Here is a 14,945-nt window from a genome sequence, read left to right as displayed (position 1 = left end):
TCATTTTCCAGTCAGTGTGATTTTGATGGGCAGAGTAATCTCCTTCTACATTGTAATCTTTTCTATGCTTTCCAAACATACACAGAGGATGAATGGTGCAGGGCTATGGCGAGCAGGACGTGGAGCAGCAAGACGTGAATTGCTCCTTGGGAGGGCCAGTATGGACATGATGGATTGAATGGCCTTCTGTGCTCTTAAAATAAAACGTGCAATTTTGAAAGGGCACGTACTCAATCAATTGAAGGGTTCTGATGAGGTACGTAGTGATCTGTATATGATAAACTTGCAGTGTTTTATGAGGTAATTTATTGGTTTGAAATCTATATATGTCTGGAAATTCACTAATAGAAAAGCTGCTGGCATCTAGCAGGCGTATATATCAGCATACCGCGTGCCCTCGCTCAATATCTTCTGTCCATTAATTTTAAGAAACAATATTTACCCTTGATTACTTGAAGGTGAGAAAGTAAAGCTGGGAACTGGCCCATGAGTAGGAACTGGTTGAATTGTTTGTACTGGGGAAATACGTGGGCTGTGTGGTGTTTGGGAGGAGCCACTGATGATTTGCAACGGTCAACAGATGTGAGGCAAGACGGTAAGGGACAATCTTAAAATCATCACGATAAAAGAGCAAGTTAGAAAAAAAAAATCACTTCTCACGGGCAATAATTAAAATGTAGACATTTCTGCCACAGATTGTTGTTGCAGCATGGTGGCCCACAGCACCCCAGTTCGATTCCACCCTCGGGCGACTGTCTGTGTGGAGTTTGCACGTTCTCCCCGTGTCTGCGTGAGTTTCCTCTGGGTGCTCCGGTTTCCTCCCACAGTCCAAAAGATGTGCAGGGTAAGTAGATTGGCCGTGCTAAATTGCCCCATAGTGCTGAGGAATGTTTAGGTTAGGTGGGTTAGACAAGGGAAATGTAGGGGTAGGGGAATGGGTCTGGGTGGGATGCTATTCGGAGGGGCAGTGTGGACTTGTTGGGCCGAATGTCCTGTTTCCACATTGTAGGGATTCTATTCTATGAAATAGAGTCAAGAAATCATTTCTTAAAGACAATGAGACAGTAACTGATCAGAGATAGTAGGAACTGCAGATGCTGGAGAATCCGAGACAACAAGGTGCAGGGCTGGATGAACACAGCAGGCCAAGCAGCATCATAGGAGCAGAGAAGCTGACGTTTCGGGCCTAGACCCTTCTGATCAACTGCGACAGGAGGGTTCTGGGAGACTGGGACACCGACCAGGGACTGCACAGCATCCCAATGCAAACTAAACATTTCTGGGCTATTTACACTAAATACATGGTTCAGTGGGAACTCACTGGAACCTTTTTCGCACTGGAATATACTGCCTGAGAAGGTAGTGGAGGCCAGAAATCTTACAATCTTTAAAAAACATTTAGATGAGCACTTGAAATACCATACCATCCAAGCATATGGGACAAGTGCGGGAAATTGGGATCAGTGTACCTTTAGTGGTAGTCATGTTGGTGCAGGCTGAAAGGGTAAAAGGGCCTTTTCTGCACTGTCTGACTCAATGACTCATGTAGCTCCCAGTTCCACATGAGCCAACATCACTGCTATATAATGCCACTTAGCTATAGGATATGCTCAGCGGGTCTGGCAGCATCAGTGAAGGAAAAAACAGAGTTAACGTTTCTGGTCCGGTGACCCTTCCTCAGAACAGAACCCATTCTGAGGAAGGGTCACCAGACCCAAAACGTTAACTCTGTTTTTTCCTTCATAGTTGCTGCCAGACCTGCTGAGCTTTTCCAGCAACTTTGTTTTTGTTCCTGATTGACAGCATCCGCAGTTCTTTCGGTTTCTAGCGATAGGTTAGAATTGCATTTGTTGGGCCAGATAGTCTGATGCTCCACAGTAAATTCTGTGACATTGTGAATGTAATCAAAAATAGATATATAATGCAATACGGAGGGAGTTATAAGATTTTGACCTAGTGACAGTGAAGGAACGGTGATATGTTTCCAAGTCAGGATGGTGAGTGACTTGGAGGGGAACTTGAAGGTGGTGGTGTTCCCATTTATCCGCTGCTATTGGCCTTCTAGATGGAAGTGGTTTTGGGTTTGGAAGGTGCTGTCTGAGGATCTTTGGTGAATTTCTGCAGTGCATCTTGTAGATAGTACACTCTGCTGTTACTGAGCGTCGGTGGCGGAGGGAGTGGATGTTTCTGGATGTAGTCAAGTGAGCTGCTTTGTCCTGGATGGTGTCAAGCTTCTTGAGTGTTATTGGAGCTGCACCCATCCAGACAAGTGGGGAGTATTCCATCACACTCCTGACTTGTGGCTTGTAGATGGCGGACAGGCTTTGAGGAGCCAGGAGATGAGTTACTCGCTGCAGTATTCCCAGCTTCTGGCCTGCTCTTGTAGCCACTGTGTTAAGGTGGTGAGTCCAGTTGAGTTTCTGGTCAATGGTAACCCCCAGGATGTTGATAGTGGGGGATTCAGTGATGGTAACACCATTGAATGTCAAGAGACAGTGGTTAGATTGTCTCTTACTGGTGATGGTCATAGCCTGGCATTTGTGTGGCACAAATGTCACTTGCCATTTGTCAGCCCAAACCTGGATATTGCCCAGATCTTGTTGCATTTGGACATGGACTGCTTCAGTATCTGAGGAGTCACCAATGGTGCTGAACATTGTGCAATCATCGGTGAACATCCCCATTTCTGACCTTACGATGGAGGGAAGGTCATTGATGAAGCAGCTGAAGATGGTTGGGCCTAGGACACTACCCCGAGGAACTCCTGCAGAGATGTCCTGGAACTGAAATGATTGACCTGCAAAAACCACACCCACCTTCCTATGTGTCAGGTATGAATCCAACCACCAGAGCGTTTGCCCCCTGATACCCATTGATTCCAGTTTTGCCAGGGCTCCTTGATGCCACACTCGGTCGAATGCAACCTTGATATCAAGGGCTGTCACTCTCACCTCACCCTCTGGAATTCAGTTCTTTTGTCCACGTCTGAACCAAGGCTGTAATGAGGTCAGGAGCTGAGTGGCCCTGGCAGAACCGAATCTGGGCATCACTGAGCAGGTTATTGCTGAGCAGGTGCTGTGTGATAGCGCTGTTGATGACACCTTCCATCGCTTTACTGATGATCGAGAGGAGACTGATGGAGCAGGAATTGGTCGGGTTGGATTTGTCCTGCTTTTTCTGTACAGGACATATTTGGGCAATTTTCCACATTGTCAGGTAGGTACCATTGTTGTAACTGTACTGGAACAGCTTGGCCAAGGGAGTGACAAGTTCTAGAGCACAAGTCTTCAGTACTATTGCCGGAATGTTGTCAGGGCCCGTAGCCTTTGCAGTATTGAGTGTTTCCAACCATTTCTTGATATCATGTGGAGTGAACTGAATTGGCTGAAGACTGGTATCTGTAATGCCAGGGAGCACTGGAGGAGGTCGAGATGGATCATCCACTCGACACTTCTGGCTGAAGATTGCTGCGAATACTTCAGTGTTATCTTCTGCACTGATGTGCTGGGCTCTTCCATCATTGAGGATGGGGATATTTGTGGAGCCTCCTCCTCCAGTGAGTTGTTTAATTGTCCACCACCATTCACGACTGGATGTGGCAGGACTGCAGAGCTTAGATCTGACCTGTTGGTTGTGGGATCGCTTAGCTTTGTCTATCACTTGCTGCTTTCGCTGTTTGGTGTGCAAGTAGTCCTGTTTGGTGGCTTCACCAGGCTGATACCTCATCTTCAGGTATGCCTGGTGTTGCTCCTGGCATGCCCTCCTGCACTCTCCATTGAACCAGGGTTGATCCCCTGGTTTGATGGTAATGGTTGAGTGGGGGATATGCCGGGCCATGAGGTTACAGATTGTGCTGCAGTACAGTTCTGCTGGTGTTGATGGCCCACAGCACCTCATGGATGCCCAGTCTTGAGTTGCTAGATCTGTGCGAAGTCTGTCCCATTTAGCGCGGTGATAGTGCCACACAACACAATATAGGTTATTCTCAATGTGAAGGCAGGACTTTGTCTCCACAAGGACTGTGTGATGGTCACTCTTACCGATACTACCATGGACAGATACACCTGCAGTTGACAGATTGGTAAGGATGAGGTCAAGTATGTTTTTCCCTCTTGTTGGTTCCCTCACCACCTGCCGCAGACCCAGTCTAGCAGCTATGTCCTTTAGGACCCGACCAGCTCGATCAGTAACACTGCTGCTGAGCCACTCTTGGTGGTGGGCATTGAAATCCCCCACCCAGAGTACATTTTGTGCCCTTGGCATCCTCAGTGTTTCCTCCAAGTGTTTTTCAACATTGAGGAATACTGATTCATCAGCTGAGGGAGGACGGTATGTGATAATCAGCAGGAGGTTTGCCTGTGTTTAACCTGAAGCCATGAGACTTCATGGGGTCCGGAGTCAATGTTGAGGACTCCCAGAGCAACACACTCCCGACTGTATCCCACTGTGCCGCCCCCTCTGCTGGGTCTGTCCTGCCACTGGGACAGGATATATCCAGGGATGGTGATGGTGGTGTCTGGGACATTGTAAGGTATGATTCTGTGAGTAGTCTGTGAGACAGCTCTCCCAATTTTGGCACTGACCCCCAGATGTTAGTGAGGAGGACTTTGCATGGTCGACAGGGCTGTTTCTGTCGTTGTCTTTTCCGGTGCCGAGGTCGATGCCAGGTGATCCGTCCGATTTCATTTCTTTGAGTTTTTGTAGCAATTGTTACAACTAAGTGGCTTGTTAGCCCATTTCAGAGGGCAGTTGAGAGTCAACCACGTTGCTGTGGGTCTGGAGTCACATGAAGGCCAGACCTAGGTGAGGGTGGCGGATTTCCCACCAGATTAGTGAACCGGATGGGATTTTCCTGACAATCGGCAATCGGCAATCATTTCCTGGTGATCAGTACATTCTTAATGCCAGACTTTTTTTAATTATTGAATTCAAATTCCACCTTCTCTGTGGAGGGATTCAAACACAGGTCCCCAGAACATTAGCTGGGTTTCTGGATTAGTAGTCTAGCGATAATACCATTGGGCCAGCACCTACCCCTGGCTGCCCTTGTCCTTCTAGATGGAAGAGGTCATGGGTTTGGATGGTGCTGTCTGAAGAAATCTCAGCAACTTGCTGAAGTGTATCTTGTTGATCATACACAAAGCTGTTGATTGTGAAAGGAGTGAATGTTTACAGCGATGGATAAGGTGCTAATCAAATGGGTTACTTTATCCTGGATGGTGTTAAGTTTCTTGTGCTTTATTTGGAGGTAAGTAGAGATATTCCATCCAGCTCCTTAATATGGCAGATGCAGTTCAGTTTCTTGTCTTTGGTAACTCGCTGGATTTGATGGTGAGGGATTTGGTAATGGTCACACTATTGAATGTCAAGAGAAGACAGTAACGTTGTTTCTTATTGGCCGTGCTGATTGCTGTGCCATGGTTTTTGTTTGCCAATTAACAGGCCAAGCCTACATGTTGTCCAGCACTTACTGCAGATGGGCACAGACTGCTTTAGTACCTGCCTCAGGGGAGGAAGTCTGCCACCCTCACCTGGGTCTGGCCTACATGTGACTCCAGACCCACAACAATGTGGTTGTCTCTCAACTGCCCTCTGAAATGGCCTGGCGAGCCACTCAGTTGTACTAATCGCTACAAAGTCTCAAAGAAATGAAACCGGACGGATCACCTGGCATCGACCTCGGCACCGGAAAAAAGACAAACAGCAGAAACAGTTCTGTTGACCCTGCAAAGTCCTCCTCACTAACATCTGGGGGTTAGCGCCAAAATTGGGAAGAGCTGTCTCACAGATTAGTCAAGCAACAGCCTGACATAGTCATACTCACAGAATCATACCTTACAGACAATGGCCCAGACACCACCATCACAATCAAGGAGCCCCAGCAAAACTGGAATCAACAGGTAACGGGGACAAACTCTCCGGTAGTTGGAGCCATACCTGACACATAGGAAGATGGTTGTGGTTGTTGGAGGCCAATCATCTCAGCTCCAGGACATCTCTGCAGGAGTTCCTCAGGGTAGTGTCCTCATCCCAACCATCTTCAGCTGCTTCATCAATGACCTTCCCTCCATCATAAGGTCAGAAGTGGGGATGTTCACCGATGATTGCACAATGTTCAGCACCATTCGTGACTCCTCAGATACTGAAGCAGTCTGTGTTCACATGCAACAAGATCTGGGCAATATCCAGGCCTGGGCCAACGAGTAGCAAGTGACATTCGTGCCACACAAATGCCAGGCTATGACCATCACCAATAACAGACAATCTAACCACTGTCTCTTAACATTCAATGGTGTTACCATCACTGAATCCCCCCTATCAACATCCTGGGGGTTACCATTGACCAGAAACTCAACTGGACTCACCACATTAACACAGTGGCTACAAGAGCAGGCCAGAAGCTGGGAATACTGCAGCGAGTAACTCATCTCCTGGCTCCTCAAAGCCTGTCTACCATCTACAAGGCACAAGTCAGGAGTGTGATGGAATACTCCCCACTTGCCTGGATGAGTGCAGCCCCAACAACACTCAACAAGTTTGACACCATCCAGGACAAAGCAGCCTGCTTGATTGGCACTACATCCACAAACGTTCACTCCCTCCACCACTGATGCTCAGTAGCAGCAGTGTGTACTATCTACAAGATGCACTGCAGAAATTCACCAAAGATCCTCAGACAGCACCCTCCAAACCCATGACCACTTCCATCGAGATGGACAAGGGCATCGGATACAAGCGAACACCACCCCCTGCAAGTTCCCCTCCAAGCCACTCACTATCCTGACTTGGAAATATTTCAATGTTCCTTCTCGTCGCTGGGTCAAAATCCTGGAATTCCCTCCCTAATGACATTGTGGGTCAACCCACAGCTGGAGGACTGCAGCGGTTCAAGAGGGCAGCTCACCACCTCCTTCTCAAGGGGCAACTAGGAATGGGCAATAAATGCTGGACCAGCCAGCAACGCCCACATCCCACAAATGGAAAAAAAAAAGCTCCTTCGGAATCCGAAATGTTATTGAGCCACTTTGTAATCATCAGCGAACATGCCCACTTTTGACCTCATGAAAGGAGCTAAAGGTGGTTGGGCCTGCAACATCACCCTGCGAAATTCCTGAAGCATTGTGCAGTGGCTGAAGTAATTGACCTCCAACAACCACAAATACCTCCCTTAATGCTACTTCTGTCTTTGACCAGAGGAGTATTTGATGCCTGATGTCTGTTGATCTCAGTTTTGCTAGGGCTCCTTGATGCCACACTTGGTCGAATGCAGCCTTGATATCAAGGGCTGTCAGTCTCACCTCACCCTCTGGAATTCAGCTCTTTTGTCCATGTTTGAACCAAGGCTGTAATGAGGTCAGGAGCTGAGTGGCCCTGGTGGAACCCAAACTGGGCGTCACTGAGCAGGTTATTGCTGAGCAGGTGCTGTGTGATAGCACTGGTACTGACACCTTCTATCACTTTCCTGATGATCGAAAGGAGACTGATGGGGCAGGAACTGGCCAGGTTGGATTTGTCCTGCTTTTTGTGCACGGGACATACTTGGGCAATTTTCCACCTTGTTGGGTAGATGCCAGGATTGGAACTGTACTGGAACAAATTAATTAGGGGCTTGCAAGTGCTGGAGCATCAGTCTTCAATATCACTGATGGGGCATTAATGTGCCCACAAATCTGCGGAATAATATGGCTTTAGCCTTTTCTTGATACCACGTGGAGTGAATTGAATTGGCTGAAGACTGGTATCTGTAATGCTGGGGACCACTGGAGGAGGCTGAGATGGATCATCCACTCGGCACTTCTGGCTGAAGATTGCTGCGAATGCTTCAGCTTTATTTTTTGCATATCTTTTGGTGGTCCTGCAGAGTGTTTGATACACACAGTGCATGGGAAGGGTCAAGGGGTCCCCATTCAGGAGTTGATGATTGGGAGCACACTGCCTACCCAGCTTATTATTTATCTGTGTACTCAGTCTCCAGGGGTTTCTATTTATTTAGTAATTGCTCGGACTGATCTGTGGAGCTATGTATTGGTATGTACCTGAGAAACATGCTGCAACTAGATTTTAGATTCAGGATTAGGTTTTATTGTCATGTGTACTCAAGTACAGGGATACAGGAGAACACTGAAAAGTGTCCAAAGTTGCTATTGCTGGCACCATTTGGGTACAAATGTACCTGGATACAAAATCTTAGGTACAAAGTAGAAAAATAAGGAAATGTAGTTCAAAGTTCAACAGTTAAAAGTGCTTAGCCATGATGGGCTCGCAGTCACCACAAGCGCTTGATCTCCCACTGCACTGGGCTCGATCTCCCCCACCCCCAGCACTGGGCTTGATCTACCCCCCAACCCCACCCCGCAACCCCCACCGCACTGGGCTCAATCCCCACCCCCCACCCTCCGCACTGGGCTCGATCTCCCCATGTTCATTGCCACCACAGATGCAGGGGACCTCCAGCACTACCACACTGGGCCCACTTTCCTCTGTGTTGGACGCTCTCTGTCTGTCTCTCTCCCCCACGTTGGGCTCGGGTAGGAGCCTGCATTCTGCACTGCTACCACACTGGCAGGGAGAGAGTTAACTTAAAAGGAGGAGAGAACAATAGATCAATGGAGAGAGAGGTCAGGAGAGTAAGACCTGGAGAGACAATGAAAGGATGAGAGGCAGGGACAAATGTAGATACAGACACATACACAGAAGTATGTACATACACAGAAGTATGTACATACATAGACATTGACAGACACACATTAATACACACGTACACACAAACAATAATACAGACATACACACAGATATACACAGACACACACAAATACACATACCTGTTCACATATAGACACATACAGATACAAAGATGCAGACACATACAAATACACACACACAGGCACAACCAAACAGAGACACGCAGACACACACACACATATATGCAGACAGACTCACACATACACAGATACACACAGACAGACACACAGATACACACAGACAGACACACACACACACGCAGTTACACAGACACACACACACACAGATACACGCAATGTGCTCTATTAGCGCTTGTTCATGGCTCTCACAGCTCTCACAAACACACCACTGTCTTCAGGTCACAACAACCACAAGTGTACTTTGCCACACAATTTGATGCATCTGAGGAACATTTCCCTCTTGCGGTTTTGGCAATTGTATCTGAGAGAGTCGAATCTTTCCACAGCAGCCCCCGCCCCACACAACCACCTCCCCCCCCCACCACCGCTGTAATGACACAGCCACCCACACACACCCCATCTGAGAAACAAACAGTGTCAATGCAAACTGCTTAAACCTCAGGCTCTACACAGGAAAGGTAGAGGGACCTGAACACACTCAGTGTGTGTTCCTCATCATTTATTCAATCAGTAATCAGCCTTTCTAACTGCTAATTATTTTAAATTGTACTAATACATGTTTTCAACCATGGTTTTGGCCTCTGACCCTGTTGGATTCTTGGCACAGTGAAGTCCACGCGAGCATGCAAAAATATAGCCAACAAAACCATTGACGGACAGAATATACACTAAAATCAAGAATGCGCGTATTATTTAGGGTTAAAGCAGGCCATTTAGCTCATTGAGTCCCTTTTACCATTTCACTGGACCTCCCAATCCTTTCTGTTGTTGGAGATCTGATTGCTTCCTCTACATATTTAATTTGTCGTTTTTTTTCTCACAATGTTGTCCTCTCACTACCTCCTGTCTAATCTCCCCTCCCTACTTGTAAGTTCCTCCTAGTTAATGTGTTGCCCAAATCTTTTGAATCTCTCAGCAACTGATTTGCACCCGACAGCTGCCATTTTGACATTGTTATTATTCGTAACACAGTGCAGTTTGCAGGTAAGCATCCTCCATCAACGAATAAAGCTTTACAATTTTATTATTGTGAAAATAAAGCATCCCCATTTTCAATGCTTCAGAATGATACTGGCTCAAAGGATTAAGTTATGAGGACAGCTTTTTGAAGATTATATTTTCTTGCCTTTGAACGTCTGGGGATCAAGGACCTAACCAAAATGTTCAAGATTATAAAGGTGATGTGGGTTTTGCCTCCTGTAGAGTATCTTTGTCTGATGCAACAATTCTTATCCCTCATAACGTAAGAAACTAGGATGCGGTTTGGAAGATCCAACAGGTGTTACTTACGGCTCACTGATATATCCAAATCCTGCATTCACAGGTACAATCTGTGTCTGGGCTAACGTTAACCTATTCGGCTACAAACAACTGTATGCCACACTTCAAGTTAAGTTGAAATATGTGATCTTTATACCCTCAGGTATAATCTGAGAAGTTGATTTTACCATGAGCATTTCTTTCGAAGGCATACTTCATTCGAGGGGACGCATTGGCCTAGCGGTATTATCGCTGGACTGTTAATCCAGATGATATTCTGGGGACTTGGTTCAAATCCCGCCATGGCAGATGGTGGAATTTGAATTCAATAAAATATCTGGAATTAAGAATCTAACGATGACCGTGAATCCATTGTCAATTGTTGGAAAAACCCACCTGGCTCACTAATGTCCTTTAGGGAAGGAAACTGCCATCCTCACCTGGTCTGGCCTACATGTGACTCCAGACCCACAGCAATGTGGTTGAATCTGAACTGCCCTCTGGGTAATTAGGGATGGACAATAAATGCTGCCGAGCCAGAGATGTCCTCATCCCATTAATGAATACAAAAAAAAACTGACATACTAATTGTAAAACAGAACACAACATCCCCCTTTTTTCCTAAGATAGAAAATTATGTGAAACAGTTGTATACCATGGTACATAGTTATGTGTTGTCAATTATGCAAACAGGTGAAACAGGGTTTACAAGGTTTAAGGTAAGGGTTTAGAAGAGATGTAAGGAAAAAGGTTTTAATCCAGAGGGTGGTGGGAATCTAGAAGTCATTGCCTGTAAGGGTGGTAGAGGCACATACCCTCCTAACATTTGAGATGTTACTTATGCCAAGAGGCTATGGGCCAAGCTCTGGAAAGTGCCATTGGAATAGTTAGGTGGTTGGTTTTGATTAGTATGGACACAATGAGCTGAAGGGTCTTTTTCTGCGCTGTAGGTCTCCTCAGCTTTATGAATCTAAGATGAGCGACTCAAACTTCAATGTAATTTGCTGGAGGTTTGACTTATCCTGATCTGGTGGTCGTATACTTATTGGGAAAGGTACGTGTTGGTTTCAGTTGGGCTTAGTTCACAAAAGTGTTGTCTTCCTCACTCAACATTCCCACACAATCGTAATGGTCAGAATTTTCCTCCTCTGTCTCTGTGCAAGATTGCAAAGGGGCACCTCAGACCTGTGGAGCACCATCATCAGCAATGACCTTGCATGGTTTTGGCAGCTTGTGTTTGCTGGAATCGAAGCATTTGTATTTTTGATTTCGAACTGGTAACGTCTGCACAGTTTTCATCCCTGCCTGTTCATCATATGCATCTCTTCCGATCTCTTCTGGCTTCGAAGAAGCAGTGTTCTATGTCTCAGACTAGTTAAACAATTGGCTGCTGGGCAAGATCATTCAAACTTGCTTTTGTGCTGGCGATGGTAACCCTCCGCCATTGGTGTTGCATGAAAACACAGCAATGTAACCTGAAAATCTTGCTTTGTTGCTTGGCACTTCATGCTCCTTCATTTGATAATACGAACCATATGATCTGCCAGACCGTTTGGGCATGGATAGAGGTGTAAGGATATGATATGCTTCATTGCCCACACAGTACAAATGTCTTGAAACAGTTGGACAGTGAACTGTGGTCCTCTGTTCTGGAACACTGAATAAACTCCTGATATCACCAACAGTCACATTCATTCTGTTGCCAAGTGGTCGAACAACGGGAAATGTGGAGATGTAATCTGTCACAGGGATGGAATCTTCCCTGTGCATGTGGGACCTTCCCCGTGCATTGTGGGTGTGTTGCCACCTTCATCCAAGGAGAGGATGTAACATGGAGATAGCAAGAACTGCCGATGCTGGAGTCAGAGATAACGCCATGTGGAGATGGAGGAACACAGCAGGCCAGGTAGCATCAGAGGACCAGGAAAGTTAACATTTTGAGTCAGAACCCTTCTTCAGAATCTCCTCCCCCAGCCTCATCCCAAGTCCAATCCTCCCTCTCAACCCCACCTCCATGACCTGACACGACCTGTCTATCTTCTTCCCCATCTATCCGCCCCTCCCATCTCACTGACCAATCCCCACTACTCCCTTACTGCACACACCTATCACCATCCCACCTGCTTTCCCCAGCCCCACCCCTCCTCTCTCTATTTATTTCAGAGCTCCCTTCCCCTCCCCCATTTCTGAAGATGGGTCTAGGCCCGAAACGTCAGCTTTCCTGCTCCTCTGATGCTGCCTGGCCTGCTGTGTTCATCCAGCTCTACACTGTGTTGAGGATGTAACATGGCCTGGATGGAGACTCTCCCTCTGTTGGCCCTTTGATACCATTGAACTGTCTCCCACACAGTCACGAATCATTGAACATCCTGATCACACCAGGTCCATGGCTCAGGTTCAAGGTGCCAACTGTCTCCTACATTCAAATCCCACCTGTCCCTGATGTAACATGGATGTGATATCTTGGTGCAATGTTTCTGGGATTAGAAAGAGAAAACAGTTTGTACCAAGTATTTCCCTGTTTGGCCAAAATGAACAAATCTTCTCCAGTATTTCTTTAACACTATCAGGTCATCCCTGGATAGTCAGTGTCTCTTGTAGACACTCATCTTCAGTAGCTGCTGGTTGTAACTGTTCACACTGGCTCTGGCCAGACTGTAATTGATTATCCTTGGCTGTGTTTTCAACTACAATTGATTCATAGAATCCCCACAGTGGGGATACAGGTCATTTAGTCTATTGGCTCCATGCCAACCTTCTGGGAAGGATCCCACCAATCCCTATAACCCTGCATTTCCCATGGCTAATCCACCCATCTTTGGACTGTGGGAGGAAACAAGATCAAGCTCACACAGAGAACATGCAAACTCCACACAGACAGTTGCCCAAGGCTGGGATCGAACCTGGGTCTCCTGGCATTATAAGGCAGCAGTGCTAACCACTGAGCCACCATACTGCCCAATTCAATTGCATTCAGTTACATTACTTGTCGACTCTTCCACTTCAGTGAGTGTGGGTTGAATCACATGAATTGTAATTACAGCCATGTGTGAGCACAGTGTGATTCTGTCTCTGCCAGTCTGTTGGTATCTTTCAAGTAGATGCATTTTAGAACCCAAGACAAGCTTGTCCTGTAAGATTCTGGCACTGGAGTTGATGTTCGGTTATAGTCTGTGATTTGTCTCTCGTAGACTATACCATGAAGCCTCACTTGCTGAGGCACATATCTTTCAGGATACATCATGGTAATACGTTGGCAGTGGCTCCTCTTTTTAGGATAATTATGTTTCTGGTTGCTTTATATTGTCTACATAGTGTTGGAGATTAACAAATGGAAAGCGTGGTCATCTTGTGAAATTTGCCTTTCACTTGGTTGACTTGAAATCTCATGGATGTGTTTGCATTCCTGCACTTTCCTTGCTGCCAGCATTGTATTACACTGACTTGTTGGTTATCTGTATTTTGGTCTGGGTCTGGCTTGGCTTTTGGGAGCAGAACTTAGGGTAAAAGTTCAGCACAACATCATGGGCCAAAGGGCCTGTACTGTGCTGTACTGTTCTATGTGCTATGTTCTAGAATCCAGCATATGTGTGCTCAAAGTCCTTTGATGACACATGCTTTAGAAATATTAGAAAAGTTGGCAGCTTTTTGGGTAGGTGTAATAAAATGCATCTTTTGGTTTGGTGTACTTTTCTGACTTATAGACTCTTCTGGCTTGTCACTATGGCTTCATATTTACACCCAACATCAAAAATGGTGTCAATAGCATGGCCCTTTCTCTCGACCACCTTCCTAAAGACTTTAATCAGTACAGAGGCAATTGCTAATTTGATGAAACTCTCTGAAAGTTCCTCTTCAAAAATATCAGACTTCTTGCCCCCTTCACTATCTACTGACAAATGGATCAATAAACTCTTGGGGTTCCTGTCTATATGACATGAGTCTGCTAATCCTGAAGTTAATTACTCATTTGAAGTTAGTTTAAGTAGTAGTAAAGTTAGTAACTCATTTAAATTATCAAGTTATTGCTTTGGAACTTCTTTTTAAATGAATTTTTTTAACCCACAGCAGGAGGACTGCAGCGGTTCAAGAAGGCAGCTCACCACCACCTTCTCAAGGGGCAACAAGGGATGAGCAAGAAATGCTGGCCCAGGCAGCGACGCCCACATCCCACAAATGAATACATGAAGAAATCTTATCTTAAACTGGTCCATAAGGACTTTCCAGATCTTTTCTGGATCTTTTGATTAGCATGGAGAGGCCGGATACATTAATCCTGTGAAGATATTTGCTTTCTTTTTAAGAAGTAGAATGTGCTCCAATATTTGTTTATTCCTATTATTAGTTATGCTTCTCTCTTATTTTTGTTTTCCTGTCTGCTTCTGTTTCCCTGTATTTTCCTTGTTGCCATCCTTTTACTCTATTTGGTCCCTTTCAATGTGTTGTTTTAAGACTGTTGCCCGATTAAAGTGGAACGCTTGTAGCTACAGGTCCCAGTGTCTGTATGGTATTGTACCAAATGTGGGGTGATGGTGTCATGCAGACTTCCTTCCACTTTGATGTTGATTTACAGAAATAAAATATCAAAACTAACCAACTTTTGGACATTGGTAAGCCTTCTAGTGTAGAAATCTATTGTAAATGTTTTAAAAGCCGTATTTTAAGCGGTTATGAGTAGTTGTGTTTTTTTTATTTAACTATTTAGATTCTTTTTAAAGAGAGGCAGATCTTCTAACATGAAAGAGTATTGTGAAAAAGCGAATAGCTCTTTCTTCTGCCTGATCAATGCTCTATTTACAGATC

General features: G+C 45.7%; 1 long non-coding RNA gene across 1 annotated transcript; it reads left to right on the top strand.

The window, feature by feature from the left end:
- Positions 1-493: 493 nt before the first annotated feature.
- LOC125485489 lies at positions 494-14,694 on the top strand. Its single transcript, XR_007264214.1, has 4 exons — positions 494-595; positions 696-844; positions 11,093-11,196; positions 14,211-14,694. It is a non-coding gene; the product is annotated as an uncharacterized LOC125485489 (long non-coding RNA).
- Positions 14,695-14,945: the final 251 nt, after the last annotated feature.

The sequence above is a fragment of the Rhincodon typus genome, chromosome 19 (assembly GCF_021869965.1).
Source record: "Rhincodon typus isolate 14 chromosome 19, sRhiTyp1.1, whole genome shotgun sequence".
Lineage (NCBI taxonomy): Eukaryota > Metazoa > Chordata > Chondrichthyes > Orectolobiformes > Rhincodontidae > Rhincodon > Rhincodon typus.
Note: the sequence above shows the minus strand (reverse complement) of the source record. Positions and strands in the feature narration are given on the sequence as shown.